This window comes from Zalophus californianus, chromosome 8, assembly GCF_009762305.2.
Source record: "Zalophus californianus isolate mZalCal1 chromosome 8, mZalCal1.pri.v2, whole genome shotgun sequence".
Taxonomy (NCBI): Eukaryota; Metazoa; Chordata; class Mammalia; order Carnivora; family Otariidae; genus Zalophus; species Zalophus californianus.
Genome location: NC_045602.1, coordinates 120,201,670 through 120,222,816, shown reverse-complemented (window position 1 = coordinate 120,222,816; position 21,147 = coordinate 120,201,670).

The window sequence follows — 21,147 nt, the reverse complement described above, 5'->3', positions numbered from 1 at the left end:
CTGTCACAAATCAAGGTTGGTTGGTTGGTTTTTTGTTGTTTGTTGTTTTTTTTCCCCAAGAGAACTAATTGTTGACATTTACCAGCACACCACTGGAGTCTCCCCTCCCCACTGAAACTTGACCAGACTTGGAACAATGAAGAATAAAAAATAATGATGTCATGAATCCCTAAATGCCTTTACCTCTTTGATGAGAAAAGTCATTCAAGGGAAAGACAGACACTAGTTTCTGACACTTTGGCTTTTTTTCCCCTGCCTGAAGATTTAAATAAACAAAAAATTGTCTTTTTCCATGCCAAGACTTCAAGTAGTTAAAGAAGGCTTGAGTCTGACATACCCTGAGCTAAGAGGGTACGTTGGAGAGATGCCAAAGGAGTGGGAAGTGATGAGAACTAGCAATTAGGCAGTGCCTGGGGTTTTGTTACGCAACTCTTGTGTGCGTGTAGATCTATGTTACATATATAAATTGTATATATATATATATATACAATTTATATATGCAAAAGATCTTTATGTATCCATATTTCCCCTTTATCAGAAGGTTACACTGAAAGAGAGTGAGCTTAGAAGTTAGACAGACCTGGATTTGAATTTCTCAGCAACGTGGTGATATTGGGGAAAGTTTCTTCTTGTTTACTTGTCTACAAGTTGGAGATAATAGTGTACCCCTCATAATATAGATAGAGGATATTACAGAAATGGGCACAATTCATTCATTCATTGCTTCTTTTAGCAAATATTATACTTTATTGAAAGAACACAGTAAAGAAGGTGAATGCAGTCTGCACTATAGAGATCATAGTTTTGCAGGAGAGACATATGTTAAACATTTTGCTTAAAATAATTTTGCTATTATGATGATGAACCTACTGAAAGAGGGTATGTGTCAATTAAGCAAAACTGAAGAGTCAAGAAGAATGTGGGCACTCCAGAATATGCATGTTTTCTTTCTCTCCTCTGTCTTTCCCTCTTGTAGCAGCCAATATCCGTCCCTGCCCACATGTCTTGGGCCATGTCCCTTCCATTTGCTCAGAATATGCACCAGGGTCTACAAGTCTTTGCTTAGAGCTTTTCTCTGAAGCAGCTGAAGGCCGCTATGTCCTGCGGCAGGCAGACAGGCAGTGCTAGAAATAACGTCCCCGGGAGCAGTTTCCCCGACGCAAGGAATGCTTCTGGGCCCATTCACTGTCTGCCAGAGTTTCCTCCATAGAATCCAGCTCCAGGTGCCCACAGTACGGTTTGCTAGCACACCTTTTTTGGCTGCTATCCCTTTTTCTCACTTCCCCATTCCCCTACAGCTGATGTACCATCCAAATCAACTATCTGCACCAACTCTTTGACTCAGATCTGCTCTTCTGAGGGCCTAAACCAAGAGAGCTTCTCTCAAAGGGATCTGTGCCCCCACTCTGGGCACAAAATGTGGCCCCCAAGGGGCACCTGGGTGGCTCAGTCATTAAGCATCTGCCTTCGGCTCAGGTCATGATCCCGGGATCCTGGGATCGAGTCCCACATCGGGCTCCCTGCTCTGCGCAAAGCCTGCTTCTCCCTCTCCCACTCCCCCTGCTTGTGTTCCTTCTCTCGCTGTGTCTCTCTCTCTCAAATAAATGAATAAAATCTTAAAAAAAAAAAAAAAAGAAACTCAGAAAGCTGTACTTTAAAAAAATGTAGCCCCCAAATCATGAACAGACTTCTAGGAATAGATTGGTTATATACTGTAAGATCTAAACCAGGGCAATGTGGAGAGTGAAGGGGGCCAAGTACGCTCCCTTCACTTGAAAGCATGCCAAGAGAACAACAGACATAAACCAGAACTATGGCTGGCAAACATGATCAGCCTGCCTGGGAGAAGCTTTAACCCATAGAATGTCCAGGCCAGAGTTCTGGGGTCTGACCAGGGGGCTCTAAGCACCCCTCAGGAGAAGGCAGCATGGATACTTAGGTCATCTGTCAGAACCTCAGGGCCTCCCATTCCCAGAGCAGCAGCTCTCCGCACGTGGGGGAAGCTCATTTCTACCTAGAGCACTCACACAAAACTCACCATTTTTAGGAGAAAAACAAAACAGATTTGTCAATGTCCGTCACCTCCTTTGGGCAACTGCACCTTTTTAAGAGCCAAGGAGTCCCCAGGGAGTGTGGATCACACCAGTGTATGAGAAATGATTGACTCAGAGAGCTTTGCCGAAATGCCCACTGATGTTGGAATCATACTTGATGTATTTCCTGTGCACTGGGGCCGCTGTGGGTGCACTGGGGACAGGGAGGAGGGATTCTCAATGAAGGAAGTTTCTATGCAAGCCCCGCAGCCTGTACAGATCAGGTTTCAGCTTCAATTTGCTCATTCCCCTTGCGTTTTTCTTTCCCCCCACACATTTAAACTCAGAGAGCTATATAAGTTCAAATGTTCTTTTATAGAGTGAAATAAACAGCTTTTATAGCCTGAAAACAGCAAGCTTGGAGATCAACCATTCACCACTGAAGCAGGCGTGTTTAAGTCGAAGAAATAGATGGCATTCTCTTCCTTATTGTTAGCTATATTTTTCCCCAAAAACTAATAGGAGGTAGCGTGTAAATTAGCTGCCTTCCAAGTTGCCAGGGAAAGAAGTTAATGTAGCCTCTGGGCATTTTGCTACAAGGCTGCCCCCCTCTGGCTCCCACCACAATGTGATCTGTGGAGAAATCAAGTATGTTTAAGAAAGAGCAATTCGGGATTCGGGCAAGTCAAGGTCACGGTCTCAGGAGCTTGTCACTCTTTCCTCACCTTCTGGTTACCACCCCTGGCTTCTCAACACATCCTACACTTTTCTCTAGATGCCAAAATATATAACTGAGTTTTAGGTGAACTTTGGCAGCCCATGGTTCCAAACTACACCTGATGAGTGGGTTAGGTTGAAAGGCAGAGAACACGGAGAGGACAAACAAAGGCTAGCACTGGCCTTTTCATTGCAGAAATCATTATAGCATCCTGCCTTTAGGACTCTTTCTTCATTTGGGGATAAGGAAGCCACTGGAACATTCAGGCAGGTGGTAGAGACTAATGCTGGATATACCAGGGGTCCCGAATCTTGCCTGTTTGTGCTCAAGTAGCCAATTCTTGTCTATTCATTTAACAAATAGCATACTATGGGCACATCACAGGGTGGTCCTCATGCTGTTCCAATACGTTGCTCCCTCTCTTTCTCCAGTAGTTATAATTAGACGTTGCAACCTCAGAAAGCACCTCTCTAAAATTGCCCTGACTTTCTAGCCACACTTCTTAATCACTCCAGAAACACAAGTCGTCTTGCAATGTTCCCCAAAGTTCATTTTCTTCAAGCAACTGAGTCTCTCTTCCACCCCTTCAGCCTAGAGGACCTTCCTTTCTTTTAATCTTTAATCTAATCTCTTAATCTCTAATCTAAAATGCTTAATTTGTTAGGGCTGCCGCAACAACATTTGGGTGGCTTAACCACAGGAATTCATTCTCTCACAGTTCTGGAGGCTGGAAATCCAAAATCAAGATGTCTTTCAGGAAGGTTGGTTCCTCCTGAAGGTGAAGGGAGAATCTGACCCATAACTCTCCCTTTGCTTCCAGTGGTTTGCTGGCAATCTCTGGAATTCCCTGGCTTTTATTTTATTTTTTTTCTTTAAATTTTTTATTGTTATGTTAATCACCATACATTACATCATTAGTTTTGGATGTAGTGTTCCATGATTTATTGTTTGTGCATAACACCCAGTGCTCCACACAGAACGTGCCCTCTTTAATACCCATCACCAGGCTAACCCATCCCCCACCCCCTCCCCTCTAGAACCCTCAGTCTGTTTTTCAGAGTCCATCGTCTCTCGTGGTTCATCTCCCCCTCTGATTTCCCCCCCTTCATTCTTCCCCTCCTGCTGTCTTCTTTTTATATTCTTAACATATATTGCATTATTTGTTTCAGAGGTACAGATTTGTGATTCAACAGTCTTGCACATGGAATTCCTGGCTTTTAAAAGCATCACTCCAATCTCTGCCTTCAGCTTCACATGGCATTTTTCCTGTGTGTATGTCACTGTGTCCAAACTCCCCCATGTAAAAGGATATCAGTCACATTGGCCCACCCTAATGACCTCGCCTTAACTAATTATAATCTTCAATGACCCTATTCCCAAAAAGGTCACATTCAGAGGTATTAAGGGCTAAGGCATCAACATACAAATTTTAGGGGGACACAATTCAACATCCTTAACAATGCTCATTCCACGAGTCAATACAATAGAGTTGGGAGCTTCCCCCACCTCCCTGGGCACTCATTTAATTTTTTCAATGACCACAATATAGCAGTGATCTCACTGAATTTCAACTGTTTGTTCAAACATCTCCTACACTTGTGTGTAAGTTGTACAAGATCATGACCTCATCTATTCCCTTCAGCCTGTGGATGCTCAGTGAATGTTTCTTGAATAAATATTATCAGAATATTTAAATAAATAAATAAATAAATCAGAATAAATAAATCAGAATTGCCTCCTTTTTGCTAAGGGCTAGAGGAGAAGCATGAAGAGCAAAATTATAAAAGGTTCCACCAGATACCACCTCTTATAGACAGGTCAGAAGGGAAAAGGGCTGCTCCCTGCATTCCCAGATTAATTCCTTCTGGCTTTCTCCCCTTAAAGTCATTATTTGTCTACCCATTTCTCCTTCTTTGCTTTTCTTTCTCTTTATTTCCAACCCAGCTTACTCCCTGCTGCCACCAAGACACTTGCCACATATTCCCCCAATGTGTACTGAATCTAAGCAGCTATTATCATGAGGTTAAGGGAAGTATGGAAAACTGGGAGCTTATCAAAATATTCTTAATACAATTTATAGGCTGTCAGCAGTTGTTTATGTCTTCATATCAATCCAGGGATTTTATATTTATTTTATTCTGATGATAAAATACGATATATAATTTCTTTTGAGAGTTTGGAATTGCTTTTGTAGAAATATAGGACTTGAGTCATGAATCCTAATGCCTTGCTGCCAACAGGCTTTTGTCATGCTGAGGAGGATGTTTCATGTCTCTTCCCATTCAGAAGAAAACATTTCACACTCCAGTGAGTTAATAAAAATGGAGAGAGTGTGTGATCATGATCTTGAGCAGGCTTTCTGGGAACCTCTTAGTTGGGGCTACATTTGCTAGACACATTTGAAGTACTTGCCAGATCCATAACCCCTGATTTGGAAATTCATCTCCTATTCCATCCTAAGGGAGAGTCCCGGGTAGCCATGTTTGGCACTGGGTGACTCTGCTTCTTGGTTCTACCTGAAAAGCGCATGGGAAGGTACCCAACTAAGGTGGAGCCAGTCAGCTTCACTCTTGAGAATATAAACTAAGCTTTGCAAAATGAGCTGTAAAATTGGGATTGACTCTGGATCAATGAGGTCATGTAAGGGCTAGAACCAGTGTTGCTCCCACAAACCATATGCTAACCAAAGTTACAGGGAAGTGGAAACGTACAGCCTTACAAAGGAAGTGGGCTGCACAGAGGAGATTATAGTCTGTGTGCAGGGAAAGCAAAGACACGGAGCCACCTTGACAAACATCTAACATTAGGTTAACTGATGACATACTTCCCTTTAATATGCTACTTTGGGAGGTCTTCTATTTATTGCAACAATGATGTCCATGGTGAAGATCCTTTTGTGTGGAAGCTCCAACCAAAAAGACATAGCATAAGATTATTCTGAGTTAGGGTTCAAAGTAGAGATAACTTTGGTAATCTGTGTATTAGTTAACTAAGCCACATAACAAATTATCCCAAAATATAGCATCGTCAAACAATAAACACTTATTATCTCACCCAGTTTCCGTGAGTCCAGGAGTAGCTTAGCTGGGTGATCCTGCCTCCTAAAATAGCAATTTGGCTATTGGCCAAGTCTGCCTTTGTCTTAAGACTTGACTGGGCTGGAAAATCCACTTCCACTTTATCTCACTTACCTGCCTGGCAAAGTAGTGCTGGTTTTTAGTAGAACTAAAACCAGTGCTACTGGTTTAGAAGCCTCAGTTCCTTGCTAGATGGACCTCCCCATAAGTCTGTTTGCATATCCTCATGGTAATGGCAGTTGGCTTTTCTATAGCTGGTGACCCAAGAAAGAGCAAAGTAGAAACTATTTTATGACTTAGCTATGGAAGGGACACCTTAATTTTGACCACATCCTACTGGTTACATAGGTCAGCCCTATTCAGTGGGAGAGGTGACTGCACAGGACAAGAAAAGCAGTTGAGAGCCATGCTGGAGCCTTGGATACCACAGTCTTTGACCAAGAAAGACACCAGTCTAATTCATAAGAAAGAGAAAATTGAGGCAGCTTCTTTCTCCCAGACTGATCCCAGATGTTACTTATGTATACACACTCATCTACCTGTCAGACATGCCAGTTTCCATACATGTGTTAATACTATTCCCATGTTGTCAATACCCTTCCTTCTCTCTTCCTTAAACTCCCTACTCATACTTATCCTTCAAGACCCTATTCACATGATATACTAGCCCCTAGGAAAACAGTCTGTGCCCCTTGCAGTGTTTTGTAAACTTCCTGCGTGGCTTGCTAATCACATTTATTCCATTCGGTGGCTCTATCTTGAAAAAGAAACTATGCTAAGTATTGTAGACAGGAAATAAGGTAGAGATTGATTATACAGTTGCTGGAAGAGTGAGAAGCCAACAAGCATGGTATGAACACTGGCTAGGGCCTCAAATGAAACACAAATGCAAATCCCTGCAATTGAGTCTTAGCCTCTGGGTTAATCTCCAGACTTTCCTAGAATCATCAGCCCCAGCTCAGGGCAGCACCACCCAGTGAATCCTGAAATGAGCAATTCTCCGTTATTCCAAACCAGCACTGGGAACATCTTAGAATATGTGTTCTTCCCCAGGCCTTCAAATTACTGAGTTGTTCTCATCTATCGCTTTGTGGTGAATAAATCCAGAGTGATTCCCTGATAGGACTAAAATGGAGCTTATGTGTTGTTGGGCCAATGACCACAGGTCTCCCCTTGCCTTCTCCACTCAGCCTCCTCATAGAGAAGATAGATCAGGACATTTTCTTTTTGGAAACAGGGGAAAACATGCTCTGGGGAGGTGTGTGTGTGTCGCTTGAACAGGAGAAGCATCTACCAGGCCCTAGGGATGGATGACACAGTATTGCTGGAGATGCATTTAACACAGTCTTGATACAATGTTGTATTGGTCTCTCTCCACTACTGAGAATTAATCCCATCAGCTAAGATTTATTGCTGTATATTATGCACCCAGCACCATGCTAACCCCTTTATAATGTGAAGGCTCAGAGTAAACAGTGGTGGCAGGACTGGAGTCTAGGAGTCTCCAAATCTAACCCCCCACACTACCCGGAATGCGACATTGCTTCAGTGTCGAAGCCCCTGGATTTTCCTGATTCTTCTGTCCTGCCATTTGTTCACCTTTTAAAGGACAAGACAGAAGTATAATTTTTAACCCCCATTACACATTTAGTCAGTCAACAACCAGCTTCCTAAGGGCAGGGAGGTGTACATGAGGCCGTCCTTTACCCCAGTTTACTCAGTTAATCCCAGTGGTCTCCGTACTCCAGTGGGTTCAGAATGTTTCCCACTCCCTTAGTATTCTCAAAAGTCCCAGTTTACATGGCATGTAATATGATCACTCCATATAGAAGCACCATTTGCTGCAGGGCGTGGAACATAGTAGATTCATGCTCAATATTGGTTATTTACTGGGGAGCAGGGTCATGCCCAGCCTGAGGTAGCACCCCCTAAGCACAGTCTGTGCCTTTCAGAGGAGGCAAGTGGGGCCCTGACAACCAGAAATGTCCCCAGCTCAATGCCTCCAACCCCAATATCCTGACACTTCCCCTTTCAGGAACAGCAGCCCATGGTTTAACCCGATTCTTCCCAGCCTGTAAGCCGTGTACCCTTGGCCTGGGTCCCTAGCACCAAGCTGTGGCCTCTCCTCCCAGTTCTCTACTTTGCCTCGTTCCTCTCACTTTCTGAGCATATGTCCCCTCCCCTCCCCTGAGTCTGGCCACTAATAATGCTTCCTTCCGATGAAAAGCCCCAGCCCCGTGGGACCACATAGTAAAGGGATGTCAGCATCAGCCAGGCTTGGGTCATGCCGGTGTCAGTGGCCTCTGCCTTCTCTGTGGTCACTGCTGGCCCAGGTTTAAAGGCATTAGTCAGTCCCAGCCACACCCCCATCCTTGGAGGCCCACACCTTTGATCCTCTACACCACTCTCTCTATAACCACATCCCGACTCTTGCAAGTTATAAACTGCCACGTCTGCCCTCTTTGGATGCCCATGGTGTTTGTGCTTCTCTTTCTTCCATTTCGCAGCTGAAGGCTTTATACATGTTGTCCCGGATCCTCAACACCACTGCCTGACTGGCCCTTTCTCACTTTATATCTGAACAGGCAAGCCATCCATTCTAAGAGACTTCCTATGACCACTCACTCCCAAAGCATCCCTAAGCACACAGTTTATTACAAGTTAAATTACTATATTTAGCATTGTCATTTGGTTTCTCCATTAGACACTAAGGCCCACAAGGCCAGGTACAATGCCTGACTTTCTACCATTATCTGTGCATACGGGTCTCGTAGGTCACTGTTGGTGAGATATGGATATAGTCCCTCTGCACTGCATTCTATCTCCCAGGGCTACGACTGTTCACATTTCTCCAAAAAGAATCACTTAGTGTTTCACTTTTGCATTCAGCTGGGGAATGATTTCAGCTTTCTACCTTTGTCCTTCTGACACCTCGTTAGACTTCACAGATCCTCTAATGCTGAGGACAATAGTTCATGTTTGCATGTAGTTATTTTATTATCCTAAGATGAGCTGTTGATTGTTATGCCTATAGGAGATTGGGTAAAGGTGGGGGTTATGGAAATTATTGATTATTGAGGGATACTTTGCGCCATGAACTGGGCAAGGGTCTTTACATACTTCAAAGCCATGCACAGACTTAGACTGTTTGGGATGCTATAACAAAATACCATGAACTGTGTCACTTTTAAACAGCAGTATGTTTCTCACAGTTCTGGAGGCTGGAAGTCCAAGATCAGGATGCCAGTACAGTCAGGTTCTGGTGAGAACCCTCTTCCAGACTGCAGACACCAACTTCTCATTCTATCCCCATGGCAAAAAGAGAGCTAGCTAGCTCTTTGGCCTTTCTTTAGAAGGGCGCTGATCCCATTTACGAGGGCTCCACCCTCATGACCTAATCACCTCCAAAGACCCCACCTCCAATTCCCATCACCTTAGGGATTAGGTTTCAACATATGAGTTTGTGGGGAGGCACAAACTTTCAATCTATAGAAGCAACTAATGAAAATCATGGGACACTGCCTGGCTAACAGTGATTTGGTATCTAGAAGCCTGTCTAGAAATGCTAATTTCCATGGTTTGGTAAGTGTAACCTTTAGTCCTTGCAACATTAATTTACCATCTCTTGCTTTTTATGGTTAAACTTAAGAGAAACCTCAATTCAAACTGGCTTAAATGATAACAGAATTCAATGGTTCATGTAACTAAACATTTCAGGTGTATCCACTTTGTGCAGTACGATCCAGGATTTAAATGTTATATTAAGGAACTGGTTTCTATCTAGGTATTTCTTGGCTGAGCTTGTTCGTTGTGGGCAATATTTTCTGAAAAGCTCTTCTGTTGAGGTTGAGGTCTGTCTGTTGAGGACCACCAACAGCTTCTGAGGTTCATATCCTTCCTCACTCACATTCAGTGTGTGGGGGCGGGGCATGCAAGGAGCTTCTCCTTCCTCATTCACATTCAGTGTGTGGGGGCGGGGCATGCAAGGAGCTTCTCCTTCCTCATTCACATTCAGTGTGTGGGGGCGGGGCATGCAAGGAGCTTCTGGTTTCACCCTCTGGAGAAATAGGCTGTCCTCCCCTTACAATCTCAGAAAATGTCCCCTTAAGCTGAGGATTCTGGCTGAGTTGCATTCTGGGTCCTGAGGTCATCACTGTGGTCCAGATGGAATGGGCTGCTTGTCCTAAGTCAACCAGAGATTCTGGCCTAACTGTCAAATGGCAAGAGTTCATTTTTTGATGGCTGCATAATATTCCATTGTGTATATATATATATATACCACATATTCCTTTTCCATTCATCTGTTGATGGACATCTAGGCTCTTTCCATAGTATGGCTATTATGGGCATTGCTGCCATAAACATTGCGGTGCATGTGCCCCTTTGGATCATATTGCAAATGCATGGTGGTAGGAGGGGAGAATGGTGAATTCCCAATGTTCTGCATGGAGCACAGCACTTACCATAGCACATACCCTCCCCAGTGTCCATCACCCAGCACCCCCATCCCTGCCACTCCCCTGCACTCCAGCAACCCTCAGTTTGTTTCCTGAAATTAAGATTCTCTTATGGTTTGTCTCCCTCTCTGGTTTTGTCTTATTTCATTTTTCCCTCCCCTCCCCTATGATCCTCTGTCTTGTTTCTCAAATTCCTCATATCAGTGAGATCATATGATAATTGTCTTTCTCTGACTGACTTATTTCGCTCAGCATAATATCCTCTAGTTCCATCCATGTTGTTACAAATGGCAAGATTTCATTTTTTGATGGCTGCATAATATTCCATTGTGTGTGTTTTTGTGTGTGTGTGTGTGTGTGTGTGTGTGTGTGTGTATACCACATCTTCTTTATCCATTCATCTGTTGATGGACATTTAGGCTCTTTCCATAGTTTGGCTATTGTGGACATTGCTGCTATAAACATTGGGGTGCATGTGCCCCTTTGGATCACTACATTTGTATCTTTGGGGTAAAGATTTTTTACCCAATTGCTGGGTTGTAGGGTAGCTCTTTTTTCAACTGTTTGAGGAACCTCCATACTGTTTTCCAGAGTGGCTGCACCAGCTTGCATTCCCACCAACAGTGTAGGAGGGTTCCCCTTTCTCCACATCCCCGCCAACATCTGTTGTTTCCTGACATGTTAATTTTAGCCATTCTGATGGTGTGAGGTGGAATCTCATTGAGGTTTTGATTTGGATTTCCCTGATGCCGAACGATATTGAACACTTTTTCATGTGTCTGTTGGCCATTTAGATGTCTTTTTTGGAAAAATGTCTATTCATGTCTTCTGCCCATTTCTTACTGGATTTTTTGTTCTTTGGCTGTTGAGTTGGATAAGTTCTTTATAGATTTTGGATACTAACCCTTTATCTGATATGTCATTTGCAAATATCTTCTCCCATTCTGTCGGTTGTCTTTTGGTTTTATTGACTGTTTCCTTTGCTCTGCAAAAGCTTTTAATCTTGATGAAGTCCCAATAGTTCATTTTTGCCCTTGCTTCCCTTACCTTTGGTGATGTTTCTAGGAAGACGTTGCTGCAGCTGAGGTTGAAGAGGTTGCTGCCTGTGTCCTCCTCAAGGATTTTGATGGACTCCTGTCTCACGTTTAGGTCTTTCAACCATTTGGAGTCTATTTTTGTGTGTGGTGTAAGGAAATGGTCCAGTTTAATTCTTCTGTATGTGGCTGTCCAATTTTCCCAACACCATTTGTTGAAGAGACTGTCTTTATTCCATTGGACATTCTTTCCTGCTTTGTCCAAGATGAGTTGACCATAGAGTTGAGGGTCTATTTCTGGGCTCTCGATTCTGTTCCATTGATCTATGTGTCTGTTTTTGTGCCAGTACCATACTGTCTTGATGATGACAGCTTTGTAACAGAGCTTGAAGTCCGGAATTGTGGTGCTACCAGCTTTGCTTTTCTTTTTCAACATCCAGTTTGGTTTTCTTTTTCAAGAATCTTTTGGCTGTTTGAGGTCTTTTGTGGTTCCATACCAATTTTTGGATTGTTTGTTCTAGTTCTGTGAAAAATACTGTTAGTATTTTGATAGAGATTGCATTATATCTGTAGGTGGTTTTGGACAGTATAGACATGTTAACAATATTTGCTCTTCCAACCCATGAACATGGAATGTCTTTCCATTTCTTTGTGTTGTCTTGAATTTCTTTCACAGTTTTTTATAGTTTCCAGAGTACAGGTCTTTCACCTCTTTGGTTAAGTTTATTCCTAGACATTTCATTGTTTTTGGTGCAGTTGTAAATGGATTTTTTTCTTCATTTCACTTTCTGCTGCTTCATTATTAGTGTGCTGGAATGCAACAGATTTCTGTACATTGATTTTGTACCCTGAAGCTTTACTGAATTCATTTACCAGTTCTAGTTGTTTTATGGTGAAGTCTTTAGGGTTTTCTATATATAGTATCATGTCATCTGAAAATAGGGAGAGTTTTACTTCCTCCTTACCAATTTGGATGCCTTATTTTTTACGTTGTCTGATTGCTGTGGCTAGGACTTCCACTACTATAGTAAATAAAAGTGGTGAGAGTGGACATCCTTGTCTTGTTCCTGACCTTAGGGGAAAGTCTTTCAGTTTTTCACCATTGAGTATGATATTGGCTGTGGGTTTTTCATATAAGGCCTTTATTATGTTGAGATATATTCCCTCTAGACCTACTTTGCAGAGAACTTAAAATGAACAACTCTCTGGCGGGGATGCGGAGAAAGGGGAACCCTCCTACACGGTTGGTGGGAATGCAAGCTGGTGCAGCCACTCTGGAAAACAGTATGGAGGTTCCTCAAAAAGTTGAAAATAGAGCTACCATACGATCCAGCAATTGCACTACTGGGTATTTACCACAAAGATACAAATGTAGGGATCCAAAGGGGTACATGCACCCCAGTGTTTATAGCAGCAATGTCCACAATAGCCAAACTGTGGAAAGAGCCAAGATGTCCATCGACAGATGAATGGATAAAGAAGAAGTGGTATATATACACAATGGAATATTATGCAGCCATCAAAAGGAACGAGATCTTGCCATTTGCAACGATGTGGATGGAACTGGAGGGTGTTATGCTGAGTGAAATAAATCAATCAGAGAAAGACATGTATCATATGACCTCACTGATATGAGGAATTCTTAATCTCAGGAAATAAACTGAGGGTTGCTGGCGTGGTGGGGGGGGTGGGAGGGATGGGGTGACTGGGTGATAGACATTGGGGAGGGTATGTGCTATGGTGAGCGCTGTGAATTGTGCAAGACTGTTGAATCACAGATCTGTACCTCTGAAACAAATAATGCAATATATGTTAAGAAAAAAAAAAAAGAAGAAGATAGCAGGAGGGGAAGAATGAAAGGGAGTAAATCGGAGGGAGAGATGAACCATGAGAGATGATGGACTCTGAAAAACAAACTGAGGGTTCTAGAGGGGAGGGGGTGGGGGGATGGGTTAGCCTGGTGATGGGTATTAAAGAGGGCACATTCTGCATGGAGCATTGGGAGTTATGCACAAACAATGAATCGTGGAACACTAAAAAGAAAAAACAAAGATCAACAACAACAACAAAAAAACTCTCCGCAACTAAACAACTAAACATCTAAAATTAAAAAAAAAAGAAAATGGAGAAAATATTAGCCACGTATGTGGAAGCAAATATCTGATATCTTCAGTATTAAAAGAGACCTTACACATCAATTTTTAAAGTTATAAAGAAATGGTAAAAAAAAGAAATCTGAGAAATAATAGACAATAAGATTGTGAACATATTTTTAATCATATTGTTAATAAAATGAATGCAAACTAAAGTAGGTTATAAGTTTTCTGTCACAATGACAAAGAATTTTTGTTATTTTTATTTTGTTTGTTTTACATGATACTTACCAATGCTGGCATACATAATCAGAAATGTACATACAAGGATGTTTATCTCAGCATTTCTTTTTTGTTATTGTTTATTTAAGTAATCTCTACACCTAATATGGGTTCAAATTCACGACCTATGATGATCAAGAGTCATAGGCTCTTCTGACTCTGAGCCAGCCAGGTGCCCCAAAACACTTCTATAAGAGGAAATAATCTAATGTTCAATAACAGGTAAAATTAAGTCAGGGATATGTATATGGTAGGACACTATTCAGTCAATTAAAATTGATGTGGTTGATAAATATTTATTGAGATGGAAAGATTGATATTGTACAGTTTAAAAGCATATGAGTATGTTTTAATATATTATATACATTACAACATCACTTTTGTTAAAATTTAAATATATATTTATTTTACACTTATAAATTTAAACTTATAAATTTAAATATATCTCATGTATTCTCAAGATAAAAATGCTGGGGCCAAGATAGGCAAATACCAGGGTATTTATAGGCTTTTTAGTAATTATCTCTGAGTGGTAAACTTATGGACCTTCTTTTTTTTATTTTATTTTTTTATTTTATTATGTTATGTTAGTCACCATACAATACATCATTAGTTTTTGATGTAGTGATCCACGATTCATTGTTTTTATATAACACCCAGTGCTCCAAGACCTTCTTTTTCATTATTTTGTATATCCATTTCTTCTCTCATTCATTCCTTCTTTTTTTCTTTCTCTCATTCTTTTAAATATTTAACAGAATGCGTGTAATGAAAATAGATAATTTTCATTTAAGTGATTGAGTCATTTAACATAAATGCAGTGCATGTGACAGTCCGGTGGGGGGAAGTTTGGATGAGGAAAAGGTGGGAAACGGAGGTGGAGCAACGAGGTGTCGAATGAAAGCCCAGGATGAAAGAAGGGGTCTGGCAATGGGACCAGTGCTGACTGGTAACCAGCCCAGGGTTCTAATCCACTCTACAGGATGAAGCACACAGGGGTGCAGCTCAATACAATCTGCAGATCCTTTTAATGGGTGGGTGGGTGGCTGTTCACATGGACGGACGAGAGGAAGCCTGAGCACGTTAGCTTCTTTTTTCTGCAAAATGGAGATAATTAGTCCTTCCCTTTGTCCAAGGGTTTTCATAAGGATCCAAATGTATTCTGAATATGAGGTGCTTGCACACTTTAATGCAATCAGACATGAGGGCTCACTAGCCCTAAATATTGAGACTGTCTTGGGAGTGATAAAGGAGTGGTGGTTCCAGAGTAGAAGCCCTCACTGTAGATGAGGAATCCTGGCAAAACAGAGGCTGTCTCCCCACCCTGTCCCTCCCCACCCCCTAACGGCTCACACTTTTGTAGAGTTTGGCCCAGCTTGGCCCTACGTACTTCTGCATGTATTAACTCATTTATTCACACAAGGAAATGGAGACATACCGCAGGCAGGTGATGAAGATCCATCGCTATTCGGGAGCAGAACAGGATTTGGAATGTGAGCATTTTGGTCCCTGAATTTGTGCTTTAACCACTGTTATTCTATATCTTGTGTCTAGTCCCAAATGAGATGGGACAAGTGGTTGGAGGAAAAGACATGAGGGCCAGGGAGGAGGAGAGTACAGGACGATGATGAAGCTTTGTGCTGCGTGGGTAAGGGGCAGTATTGAGGAGACATGCCAAAGGAGGAGCAATCACTTCTGTATAACTCACCGTGGTTGGTCCGATCCCTTCTATAGCAAGGAACAGGACCCTAGGGGGTTAAGCAGAATGAGAAACTCTTGCCTCTGTCACCAAGGAGCTAATAGGAAGAAGCAGTTTCTAGCAGCTAAGTTTGCTCCAATAACCAGGGAAGATTCATTTAAAGAATATTTTCTCTGTCATAAATTCACAAATGATTCTGTCTGTCTGGCTCAGAAATGTGGGACTTGACCTTGCCGGGAGGAAGAGAAGCACCCTCATGGCCCGAGGCATCCCTGAAGGCAGGGTTCTGCCGGAAACCTTCCTCCACAGCAACTATAGACATGAAGCCCAGGGTCTGAGGGTCTTCTCGCCCGCGTGTCTATTCTTGGACACCTCCCTCTGCTGATGCAGGTCTCCCCTGGGTGCTTAAGAATTCCTCGCTCAGTGAATTTACCCACAGTACGGGCCATCCCGCCACGATGTTGCCGGAAGCCTGGCCTCCAATCTGGGACAAGCATGGTGGGGCTCAGCTGTATGTGCTAAGCCTTGCCTATGGTCCCATAATTCCACTCCTATTAATATATCCAAGAAAGATGAGTGTGACGTTCACTGAGAGAACGCTCAAAAAAATGGTTCATTCAAACAGCCCCAAACTGTTTACGATCCAAGGTCCACCAACAAAAGAGATGAAGCTATTGTAGTATATCCATCCTGTGGAATGCTGGCACACACAAACACGGATGAGCCTCCCAGATGTGCTGAGGGAAATGGCCGGACACAGAGAACAGCTCACTGAATGAGTTCATTTAGATGAAGTTTAAGAACAGGAAAACTAATTATAGGATGAGACGTCAGGGAATGTCCTATACGGGAAGGAGCAGGTGGGAGACCTGCGGGCTGCTAGAAATGTCCTCTATTGTGATCTGAGTGGTGGTTTCACAGGTGCCAGCATATGTAAACGTTCATCAGCTTGTACAGTTGATTTGGGCACTTTACTGTATGTCAATTGTGTCTAATAAATGGCCAAGATACTTGGGCTTCCGCTGTCTTGTTTAGTGTGTTCCTGAAACTGTGTCTGGATTCCAAATGTTTAGAAGTTTATTAATTGATCTCAAAATCATACTGCTGATTAAATTCCCCCAAAACCAAAGCATATTCTAAAATGCTGAATAATTTTATTATGCTTCCAATACTTCACACACATTTACATTTGAACACAGAGTTGAGCCCAATGAGGAACATCTGATTAAAAGTAATAACAGTAGTTACTGCTTATATAACACTTACTAGGCACGGTCTAAGCCCTTCAGGTATTTGATGTAATTACACAACAAAACTATGAGTTGTCAGTACCACCATGATAATTTCTGTGTTGTATATTTGGGAATGAGCACAGAAAGGGTAAATGATTGCCCAAGTTCCCACAGCTAGTAATTAGCCAGTTCTAGGGTCCACACCCAGGCCTTCTGTCTCTAAAAGTGATGTGCTCAACCCTACTCCTTCTGTTTAACTAGTCACCCTTTTGCAGCATAATAGTTGTCATCTTTATCTTTGTTATATTGCATTTAGGAAAGTCTCATTTCTCAGCACTAGCATTACCCATTGAATTTGTCTGTTTTCTATTTATTTTGAAATAATATTATGTGCAAGCTGCAATAAAAAACTATTTTCCAAATGTGTTTTAGTAACAGAATTCAATCTTTCAAATAAAATTTTACCCTGAATCCCAAGATAAATAAAAAGTTGAGCTCTTCCAACTAAAGCGAGGTGAGTAGGCTGGGGGTTCAGGGAGAAGGAGGAGTCGTAGAAAGGAGGATGTGAGGGTCTTGAGAGCTGCTCCCTTTCTCTGGACTACACCTCAACTTCCTCTTACAGAAACTTTGGGCCACAGAATTCTGATCATAGTCTTGTTTAAAAAGCAAATAAAAACAAGGATGGAGTTCTTTTGTGGAAGATGGAAACTTGCTGAAACAAGATCTATTGACCATATTATGCCAGTTTGAAATTGGCTTCCACCAGCTGAGGCAGAGTGGCTTGAATTTAATTTAGCAATAGTTTCGTAGAATATCACTCTACAGTGTGAGAAGAGGTGAATTGACAAAGCACTGAATATAGTCAGCCCAAGGACCATGTGCTCTGTAGGGTGTAAAGGACAATTCTGCAGGAAAATTCCCCAGACCTCAAGTCTTCCAATCAAACTCAACTAGTTCTTGAAAGGAAGATCCCCTGGACTGGGGTGCCGTTGGCGTTCAAAGTGTGGGTCTTCCTTGATCTTTCGGGGATCCAGTTTTGAATAATCTCTGATTTCGTACTTTACATATTCACAGTCCTTCCTGAACTACTTTTCTGTGTCAATGTTGTTTTTAGCTTTTGATTTATCTTAATTTAAAAAATTAATACATGTACATGGTAAAAAAAAAAAAAAGAAAAAGAAAGACATTAAATAAAACAAAAACTTCAAATGGCAAAAAGGGTACCATGAAAGTAAATTTTCTTCCCATACCAGAATGCCAGATGTGCCCGCTGTAAATGTTTCATCTTTCCAGAATATTCTCCATAAGACTGACATGTATGTGAGTGCGCCCTTTGTGTTTTATTGTACACACTCTGGATCATGTCATTGCTGTTTTCATTTGTGTGTTCTTTTGTTTGTTTTTATACTTGAAAATATGTAGTTTGTGAATGCTTAACTCATTCTTTATAAAGACTGGGCACTTTTCTGTGTGTGGATGAAACATTATTTAAACAGTTTCCAGTGATGGGTATTTCGGTTCTTACTGATACTTTGTCACCGTTAGTGAAGCTACAGGAGGCCTCCTCAGATGTTTTGTGACACCCAGATTTGGAATGAATTCCTGAAAATCTAATCACAGCAGCAAGTTTTATGTACATTTAAAAAATTGAAGGACAGTTGACATTCTGGCCTCCAATTCACACTCCAAATAGTTTCAGAGGGGCCCATTTCCCTCCACCCTCCCCAGCACGATGCATCCTCAATTCCAAATGATTACACTTGAGCTAAGGAAGAAGGATTGCAATGTCTGGAGTGGGGCTGCTCTTTACCAGCCAGGAGTTCAAGTTCTGCAGAGACACCACCCTTATCAGTGGAATAGTGATGATTCAATAACCAATCCTAGTCATAGGATGACTAGGTAAACTCTCTGAGGGAGGCCAAACTGAGGTCAGTTGTGTTGGTTGGCCCATTCTACCTAGCAGATATTGGGAGCCTATGCCTGTTGTCAATGCCATTAAAGAATGATGTGAGATCTTCCGAACATCAGAGGGAGAATCTGAATCAGCCACAGTGCTGATGTACCTCTGAAGCAAGATTCCAAGGTGGGTAAGGCTAATAAAGGCAAATCAGTTCTCAAGTCCTGACCCTGCACACAGGGCAGGAGAGTCAAGGGTTCAAGCTGGAATGACCTTAAGCCCCTGTGGGTAGTCCTGCTCCTCAGGCAGGTACAGAAGCCACGCCTGTAAGACCAAGGCAGACCAACTGCCAAGCCTTAGGTCTATATGGCCATGGTCTTTATAAAGTGCCTGCCTTGGGGATCGTTTAAAGAAAGGCCTTAAACACAAAACCTTTGGGTCAATGGGCCAAACTAAATGTGTCCATGTTATCAAAGAGAGGCCTTCTTTTTTTTTTTTAATTAAGTTTTTTTTTAATTCCAGTATAGCTAACATAGTGTCTATTCATGTTAGGTGTACAATATGGTGATTCAGCAATTCTGTACATTACTCAGTGCTCATCATGATAAGTGTCCTCTTTAATCCCCACCATCTGTTTCACCCATCCCCCACCCACCTCCCCTCTGGGAACCATCAGCTTGTTCTCTATAGTTCAGAGTCTGTTTCTCAGTTTGTCTCTCTCTCTTTTTTGTTTCTTTGCTCATTTGTTTTCTTTCTTAAATTACACATATGAGTGAAATTATCTGGTATTTGTCTTTCTCTGACTTATTTCACTTAGCATTATACCCTCTAGCTCCATCCATGTTGTTGCAAATAGCAAGATTTCATTCTTTTTTGTGGCTAAATAATATTCCATGTATCTTCTTTATCCATTCATCAGTCAATGGACACTTGGCCTGTTTCCATTACCTTGGTTATTGTAAATAACGCCGCAATAAATCTCGGGGTGTATGTATCCCTTTGAATTAGTGTTTTCGTATTTCTTTGGGTCAATACCCAGTAGAGTAATTGCTGAATCGTAGGGTAGTTCTATTGTTCACTTTTTAAGGAAACTCCATTCCATTTTCCACAGTGGCTGCCCAGTTTGCATTCCCACCAACAATGCACAAGGCTTCCTATTTCAAGGAGAGAACTTCTCTCCAGTTCCTACTTCACATTCTACATTCATGAAGATAGAATTAATGAGATTTTACTAGGGCAGAACTCTGCACTCACAGAAGAGGTAAATCAGTAAGGGTTTGGGGATGAGGGATAGAATTTACCCCAGGGTTAATTCAGAAGTACCCTATAGACTTACATTAAAAATAAGATTTAATTTGCCAGGGCAGCTGTGGTACAGGGAACAAACCACGACCTTATTTCCTGGTAGAACTGCCATTTATAGGTTGTGAGACCTGGGAATAATAATACCTACCTCACAGGTGTTAATGTGAGCATTGGAAGAGGTGATGGATGGGAGGGCTTCGGGAAGCCAGAGTGCTGTAACAAATGTGCAAGCTCAGCTTTACAGGCCACGGCAGGTCACCCCCACGGATCCCCATTGGCCTCAGCTGTGAGTGTGGGAGCGCCAGCCTTCTGACCTGTTTCCTCAGTGCTGCGGGGGCGTCCCCACAGGGTGTCTTTTCATTCTTGCATACGTGGGCTCCTCTGGCATTCCAGAGCATTCTTTCTGTTCTTCCTTTCTGCTTCTGTCCTTAATGCTGTGGTTCCCACTGCTCTCAATTCATGGGGATAGTGCAGGTGCATCTCCTGCCCACGAAGAAGCTGCCAAGAGCCACCTCTGCCACCAGCCCTTGGAAAGTGATTTCTTTTTAGGCTGGCCCTAGAGCTTGCTGGTCTATACAGCGTGTCTCTCCCCATGCCAGTACTATCCCTCAAAAAGAAAATGCCTCATTCTGGTTATCTATGCATAAAAATCACCCCAGAAACCTAGTTATTTAAGCAAAGGCAATGTTTATGTCACTCATGAATCTGCAGTTGAAGCAGGACTCAGTGGACAGGTCTTCTCAGTTCCACAGCGCATCAAAGACAGGAGACTCAAATCATCTGGAAGCTTCTTCACACCCATCTTCGACAATGCTGATGGTTAGATGGAACCTTAGCAGGAACTGCAGCTTTATGGGCTTTTACATGTAGCTGCTTGGATTCCTCATAGCATGGTGTCCGGGCTCCAAGGGCAGGGATGCATGCACAAGAAATTGAAGAGAGAGAGAGATTGAAAGCTGTATCATCTTTTATGACCTAGACTCGGAAGCCACACAGTGTCATTACAGTAATAATTATCCAAAGCAAGTCACTTCTGACCTCAAAGCCTGGTTCATAATCAAGGGGAAGGGAATTAGACTCCACCTTTTGGTGGTAAGAGTGTCAAGAATTTACAGACATATTTTGAAACCACCACACACATCCTTACACACAAACCCGTAAGGATTACATTCTGCAACATGGGCCAAAAACCCTGGCATCAACAGGCCCTCAGTCTTTATTACGATGTATTAATGAAACACCTCTTGCCATTGTATTGGCAGCATTTTTTTTTTTTTTTTTTTTTGCAATCCCCTTGCCCTGGGACTCACGCATAAGTCA